The sequence below is a fragment of the Lithobates pipiens genome, unplaced genomic scaffold (assembly GCF_037356315.1).
Source record: "Lithobates pipiens isolate NorthernLeopardFrog02 unplaced genomic scaffold, aLitPip1_a1.2 Scaffold_3, whole genome shotgun sequence".
NCBI lineage: Eukaryota > Metazoa > Chordata > Amphibia > Anura > Ranidae > Lithobates > Lithobates pipiens.
The window spans coordinates 23,354,432-23,381,397 of NW_027507790.1; the positions used below are offsets into that span (position 1 = coordinate 23,354,432).

The 26,966-nt window shown below is 43.8% G+C and overlaps 1 protein-coding gene across 1 annotated transcript in view; it reads right to left on the reverse strand.

The window, feature by feature from the left end:
• Positions 1-14,683, reverse strand: part of LOC143940222 (retinol dehydrogenase 12-like) — a 90,466-nt gene extending 75,783 nt beyond the window's left edge. Inside the window, exon 1 of the mRNA XM_077461390.1 lies at positions 14,665-14,683. The gene's annotated coding sequence lies outside the window, so the exon portion shown is untranslated. The remainder of the gene's footprint in view (positions 1-14,664) is intronic.
• Positions 14,684-26,966: the final 12,283 nt, after the last annotated feature.

A 26,966-nucleotide genomic window follows, 5' to 3' on the forward strand; every position in this document is an offset into this window, starting at 1 on the left:
TATACCGCTGAAGGACTGCTGCAGTATAGGGCAGCGGTCAGCAGTGGTGCACGTCAACCCTATCTATTGTGGACCGATAGCGGTCCTTACAGAACAGCAGACTGTACCGCACTCAAGCCTATGTACCGTAGCACCCTATACCAAGTTACCAGTCCTTATAAGAACTTTTGTGGAACAAGCAGGTTGTGTGTTAGTGATTAGCAGACTGTACGTCAGTCCCTATACCGCTGAAGGACTGCTGCAGTATAGGGCAGCGGTCAGCAGTGGTGCACGTCAACCCTATCTATTGTGAACCGATAGCGGTCCTTACAGAACAGCAGACTGTACCGCACTCAAGCCTATGTACCGTAGCACCCTATACCAAGTTACCAGTCCTTATAAGAACTTTTGTGGAACAAGCAGGTTGTGTGTTAGTGATTAGCAGACTGTACGTCAGTCCCTATACCGCTGAAGGACTGCTGCAGTATAGGGCAGCGGTCAGCAGTGGTGCACGTCAACCCTATCTATTGTGGACCGATAGCGGTCCTTACAGAACAGCAGACTGTACCGCACTCAAGCCTATGTACCGTAGCACCCTATACCAAGTTACCAGTCCTTATAAGAACTTTTGTGGAACAAGCAGGTTGTGTGTTAGTGATTAGCAGACTGTACGTCAGTCCCTATACCGCTGAAGGACTGCTGCAGTATAGGGCAGCGGTCAGCAGTGGTGCACGTCAACCCTATCTATTGTGGACCGATAGCGGTCCTTACAGAACAGCAGACTGTACCGCACTCAAGCCTATGTACCGTAGCACCCTATACCAAGTTACCAGTCCTTATAAGAACTTTTGTGGAACAAGCAGGTTGTGTGTTAGTGATTAGCAGACTGTACGTCAGTCCCTATACCGCTGAAGGACTGCTGCAGTATAGGTGAGCGGTCAGCAGTGGTGCACGTCAACCCTATCTATTGTGGACCGATAGCGGTCCTTACAGAACAGCAGACTGTACCGCACTCAAGCCTATGTACCGTAGCACCCTATACCAAGTTACCAGTCCTTATAAGAACTTTTGTGGACCAAGCAGGTTGTGTATTAGTGTTTAGCAGACTGTACGTCAGTCCCTATACCGCTGAAGGACTGCTGCAGTATAGGGCAGCGGTCAGCAGTGGTGCACGTCAACCCTATCTATTGTGGACCGATAGCGGTCCTTACAGAACAGCAGACTGTACCGCACTCAAGCCTATGTACCGTAGCACCCTATACCAAGTTACCAGTCCTTATAAGAACTTTTGTGGAACAAGCAGGTTGTGTGTTAGTGATTAGCAGACTGTACGTCAGTCCCTATACCGCTGAAGGACTGCTGCAGTATAGGGCAGCGGTCAGCAGTGGTGCACGTCAACCCTATCTATTGTGGACCGATAGCGGTCCTTACAGAACAGCAGACTGTACCGCACTCAAGCCTATGTACCGTAGCACCCTATACCAAGTTACCAGTCCTTATAAGAACTTTTGTGGAACAAGTGAGTTGTGAATGTTTAGCAGACTGCAGCAGAAGGGCAGCAGTCAAGTATAATATCCTTTCTATATTTGGAAGAAAGAATATTATACATGTACAAGCCTATTACTGTACCACTGATACCAGTCCTGAAAAGAACCTTTGTGGAACTAATAATAACAGCAAGTCTTTAAAATTACCCTCACTGCCTGACAACACTGCTTCCTTCCTGTCCCTATACAAATTGGCAAAAAAAGAGAACGATTAGTGGTTACTGGAACAGCTCTTTTGTGGACCTTGATAGTAACAGCTAATGATGATGATGATGATGATGATGATGAAAGACTAATCTGGCTGTCCCTGTAGCATACACCGTCCTTTCCCTTTCTCTAAACTAACAAAAGACACTCAGGCTGCTGCAAGAATCAGCAGCACAGCAAACCTATCAACACCTAACACCTATACCAGTCCTGAAAAGAACTTTTGTGTACCAAATAGCTAGTGGTTTATCTCTCCCTACTCCACACAGGAACCTGTCCCTATCGTAACAGAAGAAAGAATGTAAAATGGCCACCGGATCGGGTGTATTTATAGGTTAGGGGGAATGTACAAGTGTCCATGTGCTGTCATGTCTCAATTGGCTGTCCTGTATCACATGATAAACGTGTCACCAAAGGTTAAAGTTCTTGTATACATTAAACACGTAAGTCCGCCGCGGCGAACGACGGAAAAAGGCGTTCGAACGTGCGGACCGCGAATGTCGGAAATTCGCCGCGAAACGACCGCCGGGCGAACCGTTCGGCCATCACTACTCGCAAGTTCCTAAATGTCTTTCAGGACAATTTTATGGGTCAGATGGTAGACGCACCAACTAGAAATAAAGCGTTATTTTATCTACTGATTACCAACAATACAGACCTGATCACTGATGTGAAAATATGGGGCAATTTAGGTAACAGCGATCACAGGTCAATTGGCTTCAGTATAAATCACACAAATAGGAAACATAAGGGAAATAAAAAGACACTGAATTTCAAAAGAGTCGACATTCCCTTAACTACAAACCTTGCTAGAAGGCGGAGGAGAGATGGGTTTTCTTTAAGAGCTTATTAAATAAGGGCATTAACCAATGCATCCCGTTGGGTAATACATTTAAAAGAGCAACAAAAGTCCTGGATGGCTTAACTCCAACGTAAAAATGCATATAAAAGCAAAGGAGACCTTCAAAAATCAGCATTTAGACTTTATAAAGAATGCAACAAGAAATGTAAGGGTGCAATAAGGATGGCAATAAGGATGGCTAAGATAGAACATGAAAGACACATAGCTGAGGAGAGCAAAAAAAATCCCAAGAAATTCTTTAAGTTTGTAAACAGTAAAAAAGGGAGGACAGACCATATTGGTCCCATAAAGAATTAGGAAGGACATCTGGTTACAAACAATGGGGAAATGGCGAAGGTATTGAATTTATTCTTCTCCTCAGTCTTCAAGAGGGAATTGAGGGGCTTCAGTAACCAAAACTGCAGTGTTTATCCTCATGACACATCATAGGAAACACCTTCATGGTTAACAGAAGACAGAATTAAAATTAAACTTGGGAAACTTAACATTAATAATTCACCAGGACCAGATGGCTTGCACCCGAGGGTACTTAGGGCACTCAGTCAAGTAATTGCCAGACCATTGTTCCTAATTTTTACTGACAGTCTACTGACTGGAATGGTATCAGCTGATTGGAGAAAAGCCAATGTAGCAGCAATATTTAAAAAGGGCCCAAAATACATCCCTGAGAATTACAGACCAGATAGCCTAACATCAATAGTATGCAAGCTCTTGGAGGGGATGATAATGGACTATATACCAGGTTTTAGTAATGGGAACGGTATCATTAGCAGTAATCAGCATGGATTCATGAAGAATCGTTCTTGCCAAACGAATCTATTAACCTTCTATGAGGAGGTGAGTTGCCATCTAGATAAAGGAAGGCCCGTAGACCTTCAAAAGCATTTGACACAGTTCCCCATAAACATTTACTGTACAAAATAAAGTCTGTTGGCATGGACCATAGGGCGAGTACATGGACTGAAAATTGGCAACAAGGGTGAGTTCAGAGGGTGGTGATAAATGGGGAGTACTCGGAATGGTCAGGGGTGAGTAGTGGGGTCCCCCAGGGTTCTGTGCTGGGACCAATCCTGTTTAATTTGTTCATAAATGACCTGGAGGATGGGATAAGCAGTTCCACTTCTGTATTTGCAGACGATACTAGGCTAAGCAGGGCAATAACTTCTCCGCAGGATGTGGAAACCTTGCAAAAAGATCTGAACAAATTAATGGGGTGGGCAACTACATGGCAAATGAGGTTCAATGTAGAAAATTGTAAAATAATGCATTTGGGTGGCAAAAATATGAATGCAATCTATACACTGGGGGGAGAACCTCTGGGGGAATCTAGGATGGAAAAGGACCTGGGGGTCCTAGTAGATGATAGGTTCAGCCATGGCATGCAATGCCTAGCTGCTGCTAAATGGCATGCATTAAAAAGGGGATTAATTCCAGAGATAAAACGATAATTCTCCCTCTCTACAAGACTCTACACCTAGTATGCTGTCCAGTTCTGGGCACCAGTCCTCAGCAAGGATGTACTGGAAATGGAGCTAGTACAAAGAAAGGCAACAAAGCTAATAAAGGGTCTGGAGGATATTAGTTATGAGGAAAAGTTGCCAGCACTGAACTTATTCTCTCTGGAGAAGAGATGATTTCAATATATAAATACCATACTGGCAACCTCAAAATAGGGATAAAACTTTTTCGCGGTAGGGAGTTCAACAAGACTCGTGGCCACTCATTAAAATTAGAAGAAAAGAGGTTTAACCTTAAACTACGTAGAGGGTTCTTTACTGTAAGTGTGGCAAGGATAAGGAATTACCTTCCACAGGTGTGTTCTCAGCAGGGGGGCATCAATAGTTTAAAAAAACTATTAGATAACACCTGAACGACTGCAACATACAGGGATATACCATACAATACTGACATATAATCACACACATAGGTTGGACTTGATGGACCTGTGTCTTTTTTCGACCTCACCTACTATGTAACTATGTAATAGTTAAGAATCGAGATTGTGATTCTTTCCCCCCTTGAGATCTTAACAAAGCATTTTCCCGATTCTATGCAGAGTTCTCTGCTCAAGCTGACAGCTGTCAAAAAACCCAAAAAGAAACAGGCAGTCTGCCAAGTTTCACAACATTCCTCAGCCACTGAGCTAACTATGAACATTGTGATGTTTTCTTCTTTAGATCAAAGGAATGAACTTCGGTCTCTAAATGAGGGACGTTTAACCACTTAAAGACTAAACCTTTTTCTGACACTTGTTGGTTTCAAGTTAAAATCATTATTTTTTGCTAGAAAATTGCTTAGAACCCCCAAACATTATATATATATTTAACAGAGACCCTAGAGAATAAAATGGTGGTTGTTGCAATATTTTATGTCACACTGTATTTGCGCAGCAGTCTTTCAAATTTTTTTTTTTTTTTAAATACACTTTAATGAATAAAAAAAAAAAAAAAAAACAGTAAAGTTAGCCCATTTTTTTTGTATAATGTGAAAGATTATGTTATGCCGAGAGAATCGTAAAGGAATCATGATCTTTATTCAAAGCAAACAAATCGTGATTCTCATTTTTCCCAGAATCGTGCAACTCTAGTGAGTATGTTCTTTGATTTCATTTGAGCAGACCAGGTAAGTTTCGATAGAAGTAGAGGGCATCTATACTCAAGACCTACTGGATCCTGGAGCCCAGGTGACGTTGCTGTACCGAGATTTTTTAGTACAAGTACCTGAGGCATATCCCTCTGTGCAAACTTGAGGAGTTAGAGATTTGCGGCATATGGACCCAGTAATGCCCATACAACAAATTCATACCCATCAAGATAACCTTTGACACTTCCTTGGCTGGAAAGCCAGAGACTTTTGACACAATGGCTGTTGTGTGCCCCCGACCTCCTGGGGCAGGTCAAAATTCTTTGTTGATAGGCACCAACACCAATCTTGTGAGGAGGCTCCTGACTCCACTGGCCTTGGAGGGTGCTCCAGTAGGGAATATCCACCTTCAGCCGTGACAGGCTTTTCAGCAAGTGTTGTAGGAGAAGAAGGTCCCCGTGGAAGGAGTAGAAAGGCTGTGGTGATAGGATGCCCATGAAAAGGTATTGCAGCCGAGTGAGAGGGCCTGCTTGAAGGCCACTGTCAAGCTATCATGGTACCAGCTGGGTCCTTATTTGGTGGTGGAAGCTGATTCAACAGAAGACGATGTTCGGATAGAGTTGGTCCCAGAGATCATATCCACTAAAGCCTTACTGAGGAGTTGGGGGTGAATCCCTGTAAGTGTGAGGAACGTCACCAGTCACCAGATTAGTCAGAGGCCTTGGATAATGATTGGGAACGTGAGTGCCTCACTTGCCTCAGTGATGGGGAATGATCTAGTTCAGGAGGGAGATGAAGAGAGACCACTGTCCACTGCTCAAATCTACCCTCAGGATGGGAGAAGATTAAAGCCCAATTAGCCCGATAAGAGAAAATGTTCTCCAAAGATGACTTTGATGTGGGCTGCACTAGGAGTGCCCAACATTGAATTTGGCTAACTGAAGACAAGCCTTTTTTGTGAAAGGGCCAGGCGAATCCCTTTGTGTGACCTGGAGGACCTTAGAGAACAGCTGGCTGAGTTGAAGAAGTCTGGGGTCATTAAGGAATCCAGGAGCCCTTATGCATCCCCAATTGTGGTAGTATCACGTACCTTCTAGTAGCGAGCCCGGATTGCGGAGAGAGGCCTCCTTTACGACTCCCACTACCGGTTTCCTGGCAATGTAACAGGGAACACAGGAGTAATGAGGGGTACAGGTGCCTGGTAGGATCAACAGATGGGTAGGATGGGTTGGCGAGGTTCAGTGGAGCAGGTAATCACAGTGAAGGGATCAGCAGGTAGTTTATAGCAGATACACAGTTCAAAGGAGCAGGTAACTTGGCAATAAGCAGTGCAGGAAAGCAGGCCACTTGTAGCAGGTGAACAGTGTAATATACACAAGTGCTTGCAGCAGATAAACAGTGAATATAAGCAGGCACTAGGAGCAGATGGACAGTGCAATACTAGCAGGTTACTTGTAGCAGATGACACAGTTCAGTATAAGCAGGTGACTTGCAGCAGATAGGTAGTTCAATATGAGCAGGCACTTATAGCAGATGAACAGTTCAGTATAAGCAGGCACTAGGAGCAGATGGACAGTGCAATACTAGCAGGTTACTTGTAGCAGATGACACAGTTCAGTATAAGCAGGTGACTTGCAGCAGATAGGTAGTTCAATAAGAGCAGGCACTTATAGCAGATGAACAGTTCAATACTAACAGATTACTTGTAGCAGATGACACAGTTCAGTAAAAGCAGGTGACTTGCAGTAGATAGGTAGTTCAATATGAGCAGGCACTTATAGCAGATGAACAGTTCAGTATAAGCAGGTTACCCTTTTAGCAGACGGATGGTCAGAGCAAGCCGGATCGGATACCAGACAGGAACGAAGTACAAGGGAACAGGCAGGAGAATAGTCACAACAAGCCGAGGTCGGGTGCAGGCGGATAGCAGATAGGTCACAGGCAGGCCGGGTCAAACAGGAACAAACAATACGGATCAGGTCTCACAGATATAACGCTGTAGAGCAGACAGCAAAGACTGTTGGCAAGAGGCTGGTTTAAATAGGCCGTTTGGCGCCAATACGGACGCACGCACGCGACCGTGCGCGTGCCCGCGCACGCGCACCTGTGTACGAACATAAGGGCGTTCGTACGATCGTGCGTACCCGCGACGATCGTACATCAGAAGACCTGGAGGACAATCTCTTCGTGAGATTTTCATGACAGGTAGTGAGAAAGAAGAATGGGTCCCTCCGAATGTGTATTGATGGAAAGCAGCGCTATTGCCGGCAAACATCAGATTACATATGTGGGAATAGTGGAAGTCAATGGGGCTCAAACCTGCAAAATTCTCACTGAAGGCTTATATGCAAGTTCTTTGCCATAAAAAGTGTATGGGGACCTGGGTCCTGCCCCAGGGGACATATATCAAATCAATTGGAAAAAATGTTTTTAAAATGGCTGTTTTTTCAGGAGTAGTGATTTTAATATGCTTAAAGTGAAACAATAAAAAATAAAAATTCCTTTAAATATTTTGCCTGGGGGGTGTCCTTAGTATACCTGTAAAGTAGCGCATCTTCCCCATGTTTATTACTGTACAGCAAAATTACATTTCTAAAGAAAAAAATGTCATTCAAAATTGCTCGCAGCTGTAATGAATTGCTGATTCCTGGCAATATAGAGTAAAAATCAAAGAAAAAAATGGCGTAGGTTTCCCCCATCAGTCCATACAAGGTGCTTCAAGTCTGGTATGGATATTAGGGGAAGTCTACGGCAAAATTAAAAAAAAAAATAGCATAGGGGTCCCCCCAAAATTCATACCAGACCCTTATCCGAGCACGCAACCTGTCAGATCAAGAAAGGGGGAACGAGCGAGCGTCTGTCAGGGCTGGCTTAGCCCTTCCTTCTCTGGGCTGGCTGCTCAGCTGTTGGCTAATTGCCAGCTCTCATCTCTCTCCACAGTTACCCAGCTGTCCCTGATTCTGCTCGTCTGACCTGCCTACTTAAAGCTGTCCAGCTCACTTCATCTCTGCCTTCACCTTCACATCACAAGAAACCATCTCCTGCGTTCCTGTTTAAAGACTGGCTTGCTGACATCCCTTCTGGCTCCTTAACTTGCTTGCTGTTCATCTACTTGGATCCCTGACTTCTGGCCTAGCTGATTACCCGATTTGGTTACTGAACTCTGGCCTGGCTGACTACTCGATCCGGTTACTGGACTCTGGCTATGCTTTGACTACGCTTACTCTATTTACTTTTTTATTTTTTATTAATAAACAAGTGTGATTTAATTGTAATCAGTCTGGTTCATGGTTTCTGACAGTAGGCGAAGGCCATGAATTCAGAAGATACAGTCAATCCACTTGTCGGTAATATTTTTTCCAGATTGGATGAGCAAGATCACTGCATGGATCAGTTTGCCATAGTGTTACAAACGCTCCTGAGTCGCATGGCTCACCTGGAATCCCCCACTGTGGCTGCTCCGGTACAAGCTGTTTTGCAGGCCAATCTCTGTGCAGGCACCACCTCGAATATTCCCTTTATAAGAGGTATGTCTGTGTCAGAGAACTCACCATGTGAATGCCCATCCCCGTGCAGCATTGGCTGCTTATTTTCATTCCGTTAATGCTAATGACCATGTGCGGTGTCCCCGACAGAGGCGAACGAGTTCCGTAATGAACGGGCTCACGCACATGCCAATACGAACGCGTGTGCGCACTTGCGCACCAATCCGAACGTGTGTATGCACTCACACACGCACGTTCACGTCCACCAATCCTGGCGCATGACACCATATATAAACAGGGTCTTTACCTGATACCAGTGCTCGATTGTATTCAGCTTGTTCCGAATCCTGAGATACCTGACTGCTGTTGAACCTGTTACCTTGTTCCTGACTAAGCTTGCTTGAGTATTCTCCTGCATCACCCTGCCTACTACTTACCTGGATTGATTATACTGACCTCGGCTTGGACTCTCTACTTCGGCTCTGCTTCCTGATTCTGTACCTCACTGCCAGCACGTTGCCAACTCTTGCCTGGCCTTGACTACCTGCCTTCCATTCCTGTACCTTGTTGCCAGCCAGTTGCCAACCTTTGCCTGTTCCTGACATTGCAGTATTCCTACTTACCTGCTTGGCTTCCGCCGAACACTTCCGGTGACCAGTCTACACTCCCTCCTCCGTGAGGATCCAGTATCTCCGAGATTCAGTCTTCAGCCTGCAGGCACCTGCACCCTTTCGCTGCCTCAGCACTCCCTGTCCTCACTACCAGGAGTGTTGAGACCGGAACCGTGCAAGAGGCCACCCTCAGCATTCGGACTCCGCTGTAAGGTACGTGACAGTCTGGTTCTGCTCTGATTCCCCGATTACTGGACTCTGCTATGCTTTGACTACGCTTACTCTATTTAACTTTTTATTTTTTATTAATAAACAAGTGTGATTTAATTGTACTTCTGTCTCGGTCTGGTTCATGGTTTCTGACAGCCCCCCCCCCCCCCGAACCATACCAGAACACATGCCCTCAACGTGGGAAGGGTACTTTGGGGTCCCCCAAAACACCTTGTCCCCATGTTGATGGGGACAAGGGCCTCATCCCCACAACCCTTGCCCATGGGCGGGGGGCTTATCGGAATCTGGAAGCCCCCCTTTATCAAGGGGGCCCCCAGATCTGTCGCCATCTCTCCTGCCACCGCCTATCTACTCGCTGCCGTCTTCCTCTGTTGTGTTGACCCCCGCTGTCTGGCATCTCTTACACACGGTTAGGGATGAGCTTTGAGTTTGAGTTGAACTCACGTTCGACTCGAACATTGCCTGTTCACCTGTTCAGCGAACAATTTGGGTTGTTCGCGGCAAATTCGAAAAGCCGGGAACACCCTGTACAAGTCTATGGGAGAAATCTAAAGTGCTAATTTTAAAGGCTAATATGCAAGTTATTGTCCTAAAAAGTGTTTGGGGACCTGAGTCCTGCCCCAGGGGACATGGATCAATGCAAATTTTTTTTTAAAAAAGGCAGTTTTTTCTGGAGCAGTGATTTTAATAATTATTAAAGTGAAACAATAAAAGTGTAATATTCCTTTAAATTTCATACCTGGGCAGTGTCTATAGTATACCTGTGAAGGGGCGCATGTTTCCCGTGCTTAGAACTGTCTCTGCACAAAGTGTCATTTCTGCAGGAAAAAAAATCTTTTAAAATCACGCGGCTATAATGAATTGTCGGCTCCCTTAATACAGAGAACACTCATTGAAAGTCATTGATAAAATAAATAAATAAGCGTGGGGTTCCCCCAAATTCAATTACCAGGCCCCTTAAGGTCTGGTATGGATATTAAGGGGAACCCCGCGTCAAAAAAAAAAAAGAAATTGACGTGGGGACCCCCCTAAAAATCCATACCAGACTCTTTATCCGAGCACGCAACCTGGCATGCCGCAGGAAAAGAGGGGGGACGAGAGAGCACCCCCCATCCTGAACCGTACCGGGCCACATGTCCTCAACATTGGGAGGATGCTTTGGGGGTCTGTGACCCCTCAAAGCACCATGTCCCCATGTTGATGGGGACAAGGGCCTCATCCCCACAACCCTGGCCGGTGGTTGTGGGGGTCTGCGGGCAGGGGGCTTATCAGAATCTGGAATCCCCTTTAACAAGGGGACCCCCAGATCCTGGCCCCTCCCTGTTTGAAATGGTAAGGGGGTCCATCCATGCATCCATCTTCTGTCTCTACTGTCGGAGACATTGCGGGGATCCCAGCACCTGACGGTTGATGTAATGCAGGTTTCCGTTACATCAGAGGGGGGAGGGGTCACCCATACGTTATGGGGGAAGCCCTGGCTTTCCTCACTAGCGTCAGAGCGGGCGGGGTCAGGTGACGGGTGGCCCCGCCCTCCTAATATAAGAAACGTCAGCGCTGGGATCCCGCAGTGTCTCCGACAGTGGAGACAGAAGATGGATGCATGATGGACTGAAAATCACCTGTTGCTGGATCAGATCAGCCATCGCTGGACCCCAGAGAGATGATCATCCGTCGCTGGATAGCAAGAGTGGATTACCAACGCTTGAATCTTTTTTTTTATTTTTAATAAAGGAATTTTTCAAAAGTGTGTTTGTCTTATTTAACAATTTTTTACACTTTCTTTGTGAAAAGGTAGGGGTACTTTTGTACCCCCTTACCATTTCAAACAGGGGGGGCCCGGGATCTGGGGGTCCCCTTGTTAAAGGGGGCTTCCAGATTCTGATAAGCCCCCCCACCCGCAGACCCCCCACAACCACCGGCCAGGGTCGAGGGGATGAGGCCCTTGTCCCCATCAACATGGGGACATGGTGCATTGAGGGGTCACAAACCCCCAAAGCATCCTCCTAATGTTGAGGGCATGTGGCTTGGTATGGTTCGGGGGGGCGCTCTCCCATCCCCCCCTCTTTTCCTGCGGCCTGCCAGGTTGCGTGCTCGGATAAAGGGTCTGGTATGGATTTTTAGGGGGACCCCACGTCAATTTTTTTTTTAATTTGACACGGGGTTCCCCTTAATATCCATACCAGACCCGGATGGGGGGGGCCCACGTCAATTTTTTTTTTTTTTGACACGGGGTTCCCCTTAATATTCATACCAGACCTTGAATTTGGGGGAACCCCACGCTTTTTATTTTTTTATTTTTTTATCAATGACTTTAAATGAGTGTTCTCTGTATTACGGGAGCCGACAATTCATTATAGCCGCGAGTGATTTTAAAAGACTTTTTTTCCTGCAGAAATGACACTTTGTGCAGGGACAGTTCTAAGCATGGGAAACATGTGCCCCTTCACAGGCATACTATAGACACCCCCCAGGTACGAAATTTAAAGGAATATTACACTTTTATTGTTTCACTTTAATCATTATTAAAATCACTGCTCCCGAAAAAACGTCAGTTTTTAAAACTTTTTTTTGCATTGATCCATGTTCCCTGGGGCAGGACCCGGGTCCCCAAATGCTTTTTAGGACAGTAACTTGCATACTAGCCTTTAAAATTAGCACTTTCGATTTTGAATGTTTGAGTCCCATAGACTTTAATAGGGTTCTAAAGTTCACACAAAGTTTAGGTCTGTTCGCAGGTTCTGGTGCGAACAGAACAGGGGGGTGTTCGGCTCATCCTTACACACGGTGGAGTCACACGGAAAGCCTGCCCCCTTTTTTCCAAAAAATAAAGGCAGCGGGCTTCCCTTGTGATGTCAATGGATGATCACGCCCCGTGGCTGTGTAAGGGACGCCAGACAGCAGGGGACAACACAACGGAGGAAGACGGCTGTGAGGAAGAACACGGCGGTGTGGAAGAATACAGCAGCAGGAGAAGTATACGCTGACAGAAGACTGCGACAGCAGATAGCGGCAAGAGAGACAACACCAGGAGAAGATGACGGTGGGAGATACGGCTCAGGGGAGAAGACCACTCAGAGCTATTTTACAATAAAGGAATTGTCAAAACCGGCTATTGTTTTTTGTCACATTTCACTGCTTTTTTTTGGTGAATGGGTGTCAATGTACCCGATGCCCATTAACATGGGGGTGTCAGGATCTGGAGACCCCCTTGTTAAAGGGGGCTTCCAGATTCCAATAAGCCCCCGCCCGCAGACCACTGGGCAAGGGTTGTGGGGATGAGGCCCTTGTCCCCATCAACATGGGGACAAGGTGTTTTGGGGGACCCCAAAGCACCCTCCCCATGTTGAGGGCATGTGGCCTGGTACTGTTCAGGAAGAGGGGCGCTCTCTTGTCTCCCCCTCTTTTCCTGCATCCTGCCAGGTTGCATGCTCAGATAAGGGTCTGGTGTGGATTTTGGGGGGCCTCCACAGCATTTTTATTTTTTATTTTTGTGCGAGGGGTCCCCACCGGGTCCATACTAGACCCAAAGAGCCTGGTATAGACCTGGGGGGGCAATGCAGTTTTTTTGCGATTTTTTTTTTTTGGGCTGGCATTTTTTTTAACTTTCAGTGGGGAAGCTGCTGACAGCTGATGACTCATTGGTTATTAAGGATGCGACAGCTGGCTTCCGGCCCCCTCGCTTAGCAACTAGGTATATACAGTGTTAAAAAAAGAACTGTAAAACACATCAAAACTTGCATCACAAACACAACAGTTGCGTTTCTGGTGCAGTCCTATTGAAATCTATTACCCGCAAATCGCATGAAAAAAGTCCCCGACCATTTCCAAAAACGCACTGGCCACAAAACGCATACATGGGAACTAGTACCATAGGAAACCATATTAAACGGACTGTAGCGTGTTTCTGCAAACTGCAAAATGCACTAAAAAATGCATAGGTGTGAACCTAGGATCAGGGCCAGTTCACACTGGAGCGATGAGGGAACCCTGCGAATCCAGTACGGGTCCCAGCATCGCATACAACTCAAGTTTTTTCCGAGCGCTGAAGTCTTAATTGGCCTTAATTGGGTGCTATTTTCCAGGACTGCAGGATCATTTATCAACGCTATAGTAAATTACCCCCATGGTATGCAATATATTCATTAGTTTTTTTGGGTTTAAGGAATATTTAATCTTAGCAGCTTTAACTACTCAGTCTGCAGGGTAATACAATCAATACCTAAGGAATAAGGGAAAAATTAATAAGTGGTGAGCAGTGCCTCTTACAGTAAATGAGTCTATGTTTAGGAAAGAGTGGGCCTTGGAGAGGCACATATTGAGAGAGTCATCTGTGAGTCACTCGGTCATGGCTACCACACTTCCAGCTCAAAGAAGTAGGCCAAGGGTGGGCATTGACAAAGTGATTGGTCTTTGAGACACTAAGCTGTGGCCAGCACATACTGCTAGAAGTGAGAGGGCTAAAAGCTTCGGAAACATGGCACCAATGAAACCAATAACACCGTGCCACACCGGAGGAAGGTTTTGAACTAGACAATGGTTTTCAAAACCAGACTAGTGTCAACCCTGTGGGTTATCTCATCCAATATCTTATAAAATACATCAGTTACTCACTTTATTGAGGCAGCCATAGTAAAAGAGTGTAGCTTGTCAGGCATTGCCAGACAAATAGCACACAGATGCATATGTCTGCCATACATACAATGTACAGAAAAATAATCAGGACCCTTGGACATGAGCTATCTATAAAAGCATAGAAGTGTCATAAATATTCCTAATGAAACATGGCATCATTTCACAAGAGCGCAAATATTATTTCTAATTAGCATTTAACTCCTAAATAACAAGCCACAGAATAAACCTAGTACATTGGGCTGTCATAAAGATAAATTACTCAGTGATAATGAATTTATTAGGAATGGTAAGCCCTGCTTAGATAACACCTCTTTTGTCATCTAAACGCAGAGGCTTTGAACAGTTAGTTAGAGCCTGTCAAGAAACCCATTGAGCTATAGGTCAGTTTTAAAATATAACATCAGCATGCAGCCTGATTACATGCCATAAAAGAAAAATAAGACGGAGATGAAGGAAATAAGAACTGTTAGCCTTAATCACGTCTTCCACAAAGCACAAGGACTGGGTGCTATTTGCAGATAACTTACCCGTTGAAAGCACCATCAACAATAGCACTGGCTGATGATCAGGTGATTTGCATATGATTGGAAGGTACAAACATAGCCTGCCATCCAACCATCAATCTTGTAGCAGATGTCCAGCTAATGATATGTGCTCTCCTTATGAAGCTCCTTACTGCTGTACAATTTGTTGTAATCTAATTATTCTGTGAAACATGGCTCTGGAGGTGGCAGTAGGAGTAAAGGCTCATTATAATTTTTCTTACATTCGCTGTTTCCTGTTCTAATGGAAAGCATGTTTTCAGATACTTCTATCTTCCTTCGATCTTGAAATTCAGTGGGTGTATGCTCACTGTTATGACAAGTGATTTGTCTTCTAAACAAATATAGGCTAATCTAAGAAAATTGTTTTTCTTAGACATGGGAGAGATTTCCAATTTCTTTCTTTTTATTTTTTAACCATTTTTAATATATTCTTCACTCCTTAGGCTTAGGCTGACCATAGATTAGTCAGTTTTTTTTTTCAAACAGTGGATTGAACGAAAAAAACATAACCCGATTTCCCCATCCAAAAAACTTCAAGGGTGTGAATGGGGGAATCCACCCCACTGTGCCTTTGTATTCTGACAGTGGGGAGACTTCCCCGCCTTCAGAATACACTGATCAGCGCTGTAGGCTATAGGAATTTTTCCAACAAGCTGGTTGAACAGAAGCTGATCAGTAGATAGACTTCTGTTTAGTTACAGTGCCCATACATGGATCAAAATTCAGCCGGTCCCTGCTGAACCAGACACATTTTGATCCATGTATGGAAAGCTTGTCTAAATAATACTACTTGGCTTGTCCAAACAATACTACTTAAAGTATTTCTAAAGGTTGGATTTAAAAAAATAAAATAAACCAAGCTTGTTATACTAGTTTTTCCCAGATCAGCTCTGATCCTCTTCTTTATGGGTCAGTGGTCCTGGCTCCTCCCCACTGTGGAGTGCCCCTAATAGCAAGCCTCTTTCAAAGGGGGCACTCAAGCAGGCTCGCTCTCAAACCGTGCTCCTGTGAATGGACATTGTTCATTCACACAGGGAGCGTGGCTTGGTCCCACCCCCTCTCTTCTCATTGGCTCACTGGCTGTGATTCACAGCAGCAGGAGCCATTGACTCCTGCTGCTATGTGAGCCAGTGAGGAGACAGAGATCCGGGATAGCCATTGCTCTCATACACATCACCGGACCGAGATGGGGCTCAGGTTAGTATAAAGGGGGAGTGGGGGGGGACTGCACCCAAAAGATTTTTTACCTTAATGCATTGAATGCATTAGGGTAAAAAAATCTTCTACCTTTTGGAACCACACTAAGTACCTGTTCAAACAGATCACCAGTGCTTCAAATAAAATGTTTTCTGCAATAGCCATACTTACTCTTGTGCAGGTTATTGTGGAATTTTTTCTTCTAACTCTCTCTCTCTCTTGAGTTATCAAGTGTACATTTTCCATTTGTACTTACTTACTTAATGTAAGTTGAAATGGTCAGCATGAGGTAGAGCAGTGGCTGAGTGGTGAGAACTCTTTCAGTGCAGTAGTTCCCTGTAAGAGCAATGACTACATGGAGCTGCTCTGCTTCCCCCTGTGTTTTTATGAGGATTCATTTCAAACCTTTGGCACCAGCAACATGGCACATTACATTTTTGAGTTGAGATTTATAAGAGAATTCTATATTATATCATTAGTTGGTGTACCCAAATGATTATATCATTATTGCAATTGCAAGAGAATATACAGACACATCAAAATGTGTACAAAGATTTTTCCCTTTATTGAAGATGTGTAATGCCGTGTACGTACGAGTTTTTCATCGTATATTCCAATCACGTGTATGCCCCATCAGACTTTTTACATTGAAAATTCTGACGGACCTAGAAAGAGAACATGTTTTATATTATTCCGACAGAACAAATTCCTATCGGGAAAATCGCTCGTCTGTATACTGTTCAGACTTACCAAAAACGACACATGCTCTGAAGCAAGTATGAGACGGAAGCGTTCTGTGGTGTGGTAAAACTAGCATTCGTAATGGAGATAGCACATTTCTCACACAGCAAATTCTGTGATCTTTTAATGCAGCACATTCTTTTGTTCTTTATAATGCTAGAATAATAAAGTTGTTTTGCTGCTGATATTCACACAGAGTTCTCACAAACTTATTTCTTTATTATTTCTCGTGATCTCATGAATAATCTTTTATTTTTTTAAAAGCTTGATCTCCATAATAATGTTTAGAATACATTTTTATAGTCTCTTTTTTTATTTCATCAAGATCTCCTTTTTTTGGATTATTGAAAAAACTATTTTCTAGTGATCTCCATATATAATTTTATTTTTTGTGTGTCAAGTTACCACAATAAGATTATTATCTTTTATTTTTTATTAACCTCAAGAAGGTTGGTGTCCCTTGTTAATTTGACATTGTCTTTTAGAAATGTACCTGCCTACTCACAAACAGACTGTCCTTTTTGTAGAAAGAGACATAGGCAAGCATTTTCAGAAAATAAAATCTCCATTTATTCTGGGTAACAAAATAAAGAGGAAGGCAACGCTGGAGAAACTTTTGGAATTTGCAAAGCCTTTTGGTCCCCAGGGCACACATCAAGTCTGTGGAAAATAAAATTGTTAGCTTGAGGAGTCCATATAATCTGGAGCCCAATCTGGTCGAAGACTCCCAGAGATCAGGACCAGCAGCAGATGACATATATGTCCCCAGGCTGTGGTACTACCACAGCCTGCATCTTCTGTCAGACCAGACTGAAGCCAGGTCATCGCTTTCTTCTCTTCACTGTAGCCTTCCCTCCGTGCTTCCCTGCAGTCTTCTCTGCAGCCTTCCTTGGAGACTGTGGCTCTGGTGGTGGACTTGTGGCAGGAGGAGGAGGATGGGCAAGCTCATATACGTGGCTGTTCTCAGTCAGCTGGCCCCTCAAACTCTTCTGAAGGGCCTCACCAAAAATTCCCTCACAGAGGAGGCGTTGGCCCTCCACCAATTTCATCAATCTAGTGGCTAGATAGCAGCCATAGGCCTATTCAGCGTTGGGGGGGCTTCTGAGAACATTTATTGCTTCCCTAATGAGGCCCAGTGCTGCCTCCTCCATCATCGTCCCCTTCCTGGGTCTTTTTGTTGTAAGGCAGAGGGGAGGCACCTGGGATTGGGTGAGGCTCCTACTGGGCCTGCCCACTTCCTGGCTGACACTGGGCCCACTCACCTCCTGGCTGACACTGGGCACAGCCTGCTCTTGGCTGACACTTTCCAGACCCTCCTCCTGGCTGAGCTCATCCTGTGTATAAAAAAGGGACATAGTTTTAGTTTTTGCTTCATCAATCACACACAATTTTTAGCTCATGACTTGCAAATTGAACGTTAATAAATAGATAAGACTATCATTCTGACCCCAGCATTTTTCATTCTTGTCCCAAACATTTTTGGCCACTACTGTCTATTGATATGTAAATCTCTTTGTTTTAAATCATTAATTTGTTATCAATTATAACATCTAGTTAACAACATTAATATTAGCTTGATTTAGTGTAATGTAAGGGGAGGACACTCAGCAGCTGTTTACACATTTGGACTTAGGAGCACAAATCTGGGACACAAGAACAAACTTTTTAAGGTGTCCCACACAGGTGCTCCAGTGGATACTTGGGGTGTCTCTATGTGTGAAAATTGACAGAAAAATGTAAGTGTTCCAGCTTGGGTAAGGATAAAAATCAGGTCTTCAGCTTGGAACTCTGCCCAAACCAGACAATTGTACCCCACTTCCCAGCAATGTTTCATATTCATATTTCTGGACTCAAATATCTGTGTGTTAAGTATACCTTTTGTTTAATTCTCATAGGGGAGTGAAGGACACCACTTAGAGGACACCAGGAACCCCACACCTCAAAAAGAAGGGGAACTCGGCACAACACCACACCCCAAGGATCTGGAGGAAGGAGAGGTGGAGGAAGTCGGTGAGATTGTCACCACAACAGGTGAATGACACCCCAGCTTCAGGTACTATATGTATGCCTGCATATTTATAATACATGTTTTTAAACAATTTTTTAGGTGATGTGCTGGTTGTTGAAGAGCAAGCTGAACATTTCACAAGTGACAGTGTACAAAGGCTAATCAACAACATCATGGTGTGGAATGGTGAAATTTACATCATAAGGAAGAAACTCAATGTTATAGAACAACAACAAATGAAGAAAATGAATGTTGGATAGAATCTGAATTTCTTCCAAATGCCACCAATATTTTACATATTTCTGCCGAACTTCACGGGCACTTTGGGGTGTCAAGTCAGGATAGCCAGTATCCAGGCCTGTCAGGGGATTCTCAGGAAGTCTCAGCCCCAACTGAGGCAATATAATTTTGGGCATTTTTCCTTAAAACATTATGCAATATGCAGCAGGATAAGATAATGTGGTTGATTTTGTAGTCCGCCATATGGATTGCTGCCAGAAACAGGCAGAACCGGCTGACCATTATCCCGAAAGTATTCTCAACTCTCTCTCTCGACTCTTCTCGCTCTGGCCAGCCGGTAGTTAAAAACCCTCCTCTCCTGGGTGAGGGTCCTCTGGAGGAATGGCCTCATCAGGTGCTTGCACATTGCAAGCAGATTAGAAAAAAATATTCTTGGCCGATATCAGTATAACATTTATTTTAAGGAGTATTTCAACACAAAAATATAAGGTCCACTTATCAGATTACTCATCCCCCTTTGATGGCTCATTGTAAACATTTTAAGGGGGGGGGGGGTTTGAGCTGAGTTTGGGACCCAAAAAAAAAAACCTATGCACCTGCCTGAATTTAAGAACACACATAACATTTGTACACATTTTAGGGGTGTTTAGGGTATAGCACTACAATGGAGCTGACAAAATACATTGTTAACCGGTTGCCAACTGCCTCACGCCGATATACTGTGGCAGAAGGGCACATACAGGCAAACTAACCTACCTGTACATTGCCCTTTAACAGTCGGCCTGCAGGCGACCGTTGCAAGCTCTGTGAGTCGGGTCTCGCGTCTCGGGTCCCACGGGCTCGATGTCTGCAGGGATACCCCTGATCGTCTCACGGAGAGAAAAAATGGGGAGATGCTAATGTAAACAAGCATCCCGGTGATTCGGAGCAGAGATCAGTGACATGCCACACGTAGCCACGCCCCCCCACAGTTAGAATCACTCCCCAGGACATACTTAACCCCTACACTGCCCCTTAGTGGTTAACCCCTTCACTGCCAGTGTCATTTACACAGGAATCAATGCATTTGTATAGCACTGATTGCTTTATAAATGACAATGGTCACAAAATGCGTGTCGAAAATATCCAATGTGTCTGTCATAATGTCTCAGTCACGATAAAAATTGCTGATCGTCGCCATTACTAGTAAAAAAAAAATATTAATAAAAATGCCATAAAACTATCCCCTATTTTACCAAAAATATGTAGAAGAATAAGTATTGGCCTGAACTGAGGATAAACATTTTTTTTTATAGATTTTTGGGGGATATTTATATTAGAAAAATGTAAAAAATAATTTTTTTTTTCAAAGTTGACACTCTTTTTTTGTTTATAGCCCAAAAAATAAAAACAGCAGGGGTGATCAAATACTACCAAAAGAAATCTCTATTTGTGGGAAAAAAAGGACGTAAATTTTGTTTGGGAGCCACGTCGCACAACCGTGCAATTGACAGTTAAAGTGACACAATGCCAGATCGCAAAAAGTGCTCTGGTCTTTGGCCAGCAAAATGGTCCAGGGCTTAAGTGGTTAAGTGACTAGGCTAGGTGTATATGGGCCCAAGATAGCATGCTGTGAAGGCAAATATGCATGTAGGCCAAAAAATGAGCATTAAAAGCTTACAGCATGCATGAGGACAAAGGGAACATCCACAGCATATTCCAATCATAGTAATTAGGGAATGATGAAAGAAATACAATACATTAGCAAACATTAAATACATAGAATGTGATGTTAAAGGAGAAAACTTACCTTAAAATAGTCCTTCTGCAGGACCTTAATAATGGCAGAACAGGTCTCTGGAATAATGATCCCCAGAGCCTAGGGGGAGATGCCTGTAGAGAACTTGAGGTCCTGCAGACTTCTCCCAGTCACCAAATACCACAAGGTGGCGACTAGCCTCTGCTCGGGAGTGATGGCTTGCTGCTTGCAGGTGTCCTGCTTCATAATATAATGGAGTCAGCATTTCTGGCTTTGTTCCAGTCTGTCCCTAGACGCCAGAAGCGGCGGATCATTGATCGGACCCGTTCAGAGTGATGGGAGGCGGCGGGAGGGGGGACTTCCCCTCCCCATCCTCCGGGATAACAGCTGAGCGGCTTTTAGCCGCACCGGTTATTATCCCTGGAAAGCCAATCGCCCGCTCTAAACAACAGTACCGGGATGCCGCTGTGGACATAATCCCGGTATAACCCCCGAAAGCCGAGTATGTACATCTGCATACGCTCGGCGGGAAGGGGTTAAGTCAGGCAAAACACCCTTCAGAGTGGATAGAGAAAGACCAGAAAGCTCAGAGAACAACCTCTCATAGCATAGAAGATGATCAAATCATACATACAGGTTCATTTAAAACATTTTTATATTGTCAAAAAGTTCATTTATTTCAGTAATTCAATTCAAAAAGAGAAGCTCATATATTATATACCGTAAATTCATTAGACACAGAGTGATATATGTCAAGCATTTTTTTCTTTTAATTTTGATGATTATGTTTTACAGCTAGTGAAAACCCAAAATTCTGTATCTAAGAAAATTGGAATATTGTAAAAAAATTAAAAAAGTTTAATATTGTAGAATCACACTCTAGTCAACTAGTTAACTCAAAACACTTGTAAAGGTTTCCTGAGCCTTTAAATGGTATCTCAGTCTGGTTCAAAAGGTTACCCAATCGTGAGGAAGACTGCTGACAGTTATCCTGAAGACAGTCATTGATACCCTCCACAAGGAGGGTAAGTCACAAAAGGTAATTTCTAAAGAAGTTGACTGTTCACAGAGTGCTGTATCCAAGCATATTAATTGAAAGTTGAGTGGAAGGAAAAAGTGTGTTAGAAAAAGGTGCACAAGCAACAGGGATAACTGCAGCCTTGAGAGCATTGTGAAACAAAGGCCATTCAAGAATTTGGGGGAGATTCACAAGGAGTGGACAAAGGCTGGTGTCAGTGCTTCAAGAGCCACCATACACAGACGTATTCAAGAAATAGGCTACAACTATCGCATTCTTGTGTCAAGCCACTCCTGAACCAGAGACAGAAGTGTCTTACTTGGGCTTATGCTGCATACACACAATCGGACTTTCAGGTAGACTTGGTCCAGCAAAAAAAAATAAAAATAAAAATCCTCCCCAGATGATGCCTTATTAAGGCGAAATGCGTCAGGACAAGTTTGCTGATGCCACTGCGTTGCCAGAATTTTAATATACATGCCTTTTATGTCTTCTCACATGTGAGTACCCATTTTTTATTGAATAAACGTTTTTTATATAACGGTAATACACTATGTGGCTCCATTTCCTCCTTTTTTGGTGTAACCTGGGAGAGACTCACAGTGTATACCTGGCTACTATATTTTGGATCACTTTACAATCCACATATGGAAGAGTCTAATTCCAACATCTGATGTGTATGTAAGTTCGGAGATATAACATCCCCAGGTGTGATTACACCGTTAAGCATTAATGACTCAGTAGGCATAAGCCTAGTTGGGTCCATTGCTTCCGGTAAGCCAATTTCAATAAGGTGGTGGTTATCATCAGACAAATCACTTGATTTTCCAGTATCTACGGCACTCTTTGGACTCTTCATGGACTTATAGGATTTTATATTTTTTTTGCACCATTGCTTCTATTACGGTGGATAGTTTTAGGGTCACCACCCACTTTTTGAGTTTTTACATGACTTATTTGGATTTCCTGTGTAAAGATGGGACTTTATATTCTTTGCACAATATATATCATTATTGATTATTGTTTAATTACATTCATATTTTGATTATCACTGTTTATATTTATACAGATACTTTGTTTATTTGGATTATCACAGTATATATTTATACAGATACTTTGTTATTGCATACAGTTTTTTATTGGTTGTAGCACTTTACCTATATTTCATTAACACTTGACCATTACTTTATATTGCTTTTACCACATAGACTTGGTCCAGCAGACTGGAATCCGTCGGGCAATTCGATCGTGTGTGGGCTCCAGCGGACTTTTTTTTCCCAAAAGTCAGACGGACCTAGAAATGAAAACATGTTTCAAATCTATCCGACGGACTCAAGTCCGATGGGCTAAAAAGCAGGAAACCATTCGTCTGTGTGCTAGTCTGACGGACCAGATACGACGCTAGGGCGGCTATTGGCTACTGGCTATTGAACTTCCTTGTTTAGTCCCGTTTACGTCATTAAGCTCAAAACTAACTGACTTTCGAACAGACTTAGTTTGGCCAAGTCCGTTCCTTCAGAAAGTTCGTCGGACCTCCACCGAAAGTCCGTTGGGAAGACCGTCGGACCTAGTCCATCGAAAAGTCCAGTTGTGTGTACGCAGCATAAGAAGAAAAAGAACTGGACTGTTGCTCAGTGGTCCAAAGTCCTCTTTTTGGATGAAAGTAAATTTTGCATTTAATTTGGAAATCAAGGTCCCAGAGTCTGGCGGAAGAGTGGTAAGGCACATAATCCAAGTTGCATGAGGGCCAGTGTAAAGTTTCCACAGTCAGTGATGATATGGGGAGCCATGTCATCTGCCGGTGTTGGTCCACTGTGTTTTATCAAGTCTAAAGTCAGCACAGCCCTCTACCAGGAAATTCTAGAGCACTTCATGCTTCTCTCTACTGACCAGCTTTATGGAGACGTTGATTAAATTTTCCAGCAGGACTTGGCATCTGCCCACACTGCCAAAAGTACCAATACCTGGTTTAATGATCATGGAATCACTGTGCTTGATTGGCCAGAAAACTTGCCTTACCTAAACCCTATAGAGAATCTGGGAGTTATTGTCAAGAGAAAGATGAAAGACACCATACCATACTGGTGACCCCACAATAGGTATAAAACGTTTCCGCGGGAGTGTCAGGACTGGGCTAAGCCCTTCCTTCTCTAAGCTGGCTGCTCAGCTGTCAGCTAATTGCCAGCTCCCATCTCTCTCCAAAGTTACCCAGCTGTTGTAGAACCTGCAGTCCTGTCTACATAAGCCGTCCAGAGGAGCTCTGCCTTCGCCTTGGTCACATCACAAGAAACTATCTCCTGTGTTCCTGTATAACCACTTCCCTATCGTGCATAGTGATACGATGGCGGCAGGAACCCTTTGTCCCTCCGAGCTGCTGTCATATGATGTCTTTTACTTTCTGAGCCTGTTGGGGCACGTGCGCACACCTGCCACGTTGCTAGGCACCCGATGTCACCCCAAATGACAACTGTGTATTCGAAACACGTTGGATGGACTTTCCTGCATACATCACTTTGTGCATCTGTACATGCCTTATCATGTTCTTCTAAATGTGAGTGTTCATTTTATTTTTACATTAAATACTACTTTTTTAAATGGTATCACGCTATGCCAGCTCTTTTTATTTGCATGACATAACTCACGTGATACCAAACTTCTACCTTCTATATGATGTTTTGGGCCCATTTGCTACACCCTATTGATGGTCTGATGCTGATCCACTGACACAGACTCAGGACCTGCTATCATTATTGGTTTATTTAACCTAACAAGCCTTTCTGACTTCGGCGGTATAAGCCTTCGCTAAGTTACCACAATCTGGTAAGTCTCCTCCTATCTATGGTGGGGGTGTTTCTGACTATTCTCTGATTGCAAGGGTCACACCGGTGGTTGGATTTTCATACATGTCTGCTGGATCGTACTTTTATTTGGACTTTGTTTGCAATTGCAATTTTTATTTGGACTTTATTTGCATCTTTATAGTCTGAATTGTGTTTTGTGGTACAAGTACTACACTAGCACACTAAAAAATTTTTGGGTGGATTCACATTTCACTATTGTTTGAGTTTTCATCACCCCAATGTGTTTATGTGGAACATCATCACTTTTATTCACATTGTTTTTTTTTTTTTTTTGCAATATTAGCGCTGCATTTTTTTATATACTTACATTGATTCTTTTTGTCTACAGCTGTGCCGGCTGCTAGGTTGCAGTTTCACATCGCAGTATTCTTTTCCTTTCTCTTTTCATGATATTTATTATAGCAAAAAGTAAAAAATACTGTGTTTTTTTCAAAATTGGCACTATTTTTTTGTTTATAGCTCAAAAAAATAAAAACCACAGAGGTGATCAAATACCACCAAAGGAAAGCTCTATTTGTGGGGAAAAAATTAACAAAATTTCATATGGGTACAGTGTTGCATGACCACACAATTGTCATTCAAAATGTAACAGCGCTTAAAGCTGAAAATTGGTCTGGGCAGGAAGGGGGTAAAAATGCCCTGTATTGAAGTGGTTAAAGACTGGCTTTGCTGACTTCCCTTCAGGCTACAGATCGGGCTTGCTGTTCCACTACTTTGATCCCTGACTCCGGGCTTGGCTGATGATCCATTACGGTTACTGAACTTTGGCTATGCTTTGGCTACATTTGTTCTTTTTACTTTTATTATTAAACAAGTGTGATTTAACTGTACTTCTGTCTTGGTCTGATATCATGGTTTCTGACAGTAGGCAAAGGCCATTAATTCAGAAGATACAGTCAATTCACTTGTTGGTAATATTTGTTCCAGATTGGATGAGCAAGATCACTGCATGGATCAGCTTGCCATAGCGTTACAAACACTCCTGAGTCGCACGGCTCACCTGAAATCTCCCACTGTGGCTGCTCCGGTACAACCTGAGTTGCAGGCCATCCCTGCTGCTGCACCAGTCTCTGTGCAGGCACCCGCCTCGAGTATTACCTCTATAAGAGGTATGTATGGTTCTGCTCCACTTCCCCAGCAATTTGGGGGCAATCCAGTTCAATGCAGAGGGTTTCTCAACCAAGTTGAGATATACTTTGAGATGCTGCCCCAGGCGTTTCCCACAGACAGAAGCAAAGTAGGTTTTGTGATATCTTTGCTTTCTGAGAGAGACTTGGCCTGGGCAAACCCTCTATGGGAGACACAAAAACCTATTGTCTTGCATTACCCTGAGTTTGTGGCCTCCTTTAAAAGGGTATTTGATGTTCCCGCATGCTCCACTTCTGCTGCCAAGTGCCTCATGTCCATCAAACAGAGTACGAGAGTGGCTTACGCATTAGACCTTCCTTCTAATATGCGTATTTTGAATCTATTTCATGTCTCCTTATTAAAGCCTCTGGTCTGCAACCTTTTTACCACCTCCGTGCCACGTCCTCACCCTGTACAGGTTAAGAATCATGAGGAGTATGACGTACAGTCCATTGTTAACTCCCATAGGTTCTGTGGCCGCATACAGTACCTGGTGCATTGGAAAGGGTATGGTCCAGAGGAATGCTCTTGGGTCTCATCCTCAGACGTACCTGCCCCTGTCCTCTGTGATTTCCATAGTTGTTTTCCCCTAAAGCCCGGTGGTCCTCCGAGGGGGAGGGTCATTAAGGAGGGGGTTCTGTCAGGGCTGAGCCAGCCCTTCCTTCTCTGAGCTGTCGGCTAATTGCCAGCTCCCATCTCTCTCCACAGTTACCCATCTGTTGTTGATCCTGCTCATCAGTCCACCCCAGACCCAGCAATGCAGACAAACTATATAAGCAACCTGGGCTTCCATAACACCTCAGAAGTGCCACAGGCTGATAGCCTCCATGCCACACCTCATTGAGGCAGTAAGTTATGCAAAATAAGTATTATTAATAGAAATAAATGCTTGAAATATATCACTCTTTGTGTAATAAATCTATAGGTTTATTACACATTGCACAATTCACTTTGTGCAATGCAGGCTGCAGTGGTGAGGGGCTGGTTGGTGCTCAGTGTCTGGCTGATCTCTGCTGCCCAGGCAGGAACACTTTTCCAAGTGGTACGCTTTTAGTGTCAATCAAGGGAGCTGCCTGAGAAGCCGCTTTAGGTGCTGGGGATACCTGGAATTTCCCTGTGCTTGGTGAGATTACTGCAGAGTGGTCACCTGGAGTCGGTAAGGGTTATTAGTACTCATCTGTGGTGTGTCACTGCTCTGGATTCAGTCACTTCTTTGGATAGAGTATTTGGCTTTCATTCACCTACGATTGGACTGTTTTTTGCACTTTATGTGGATTCCTGATTCCATTTGTGCACTTTAATATACTTTATGGAATTGGACTTTTTTCAAATTTTTTTATATATACAATCATT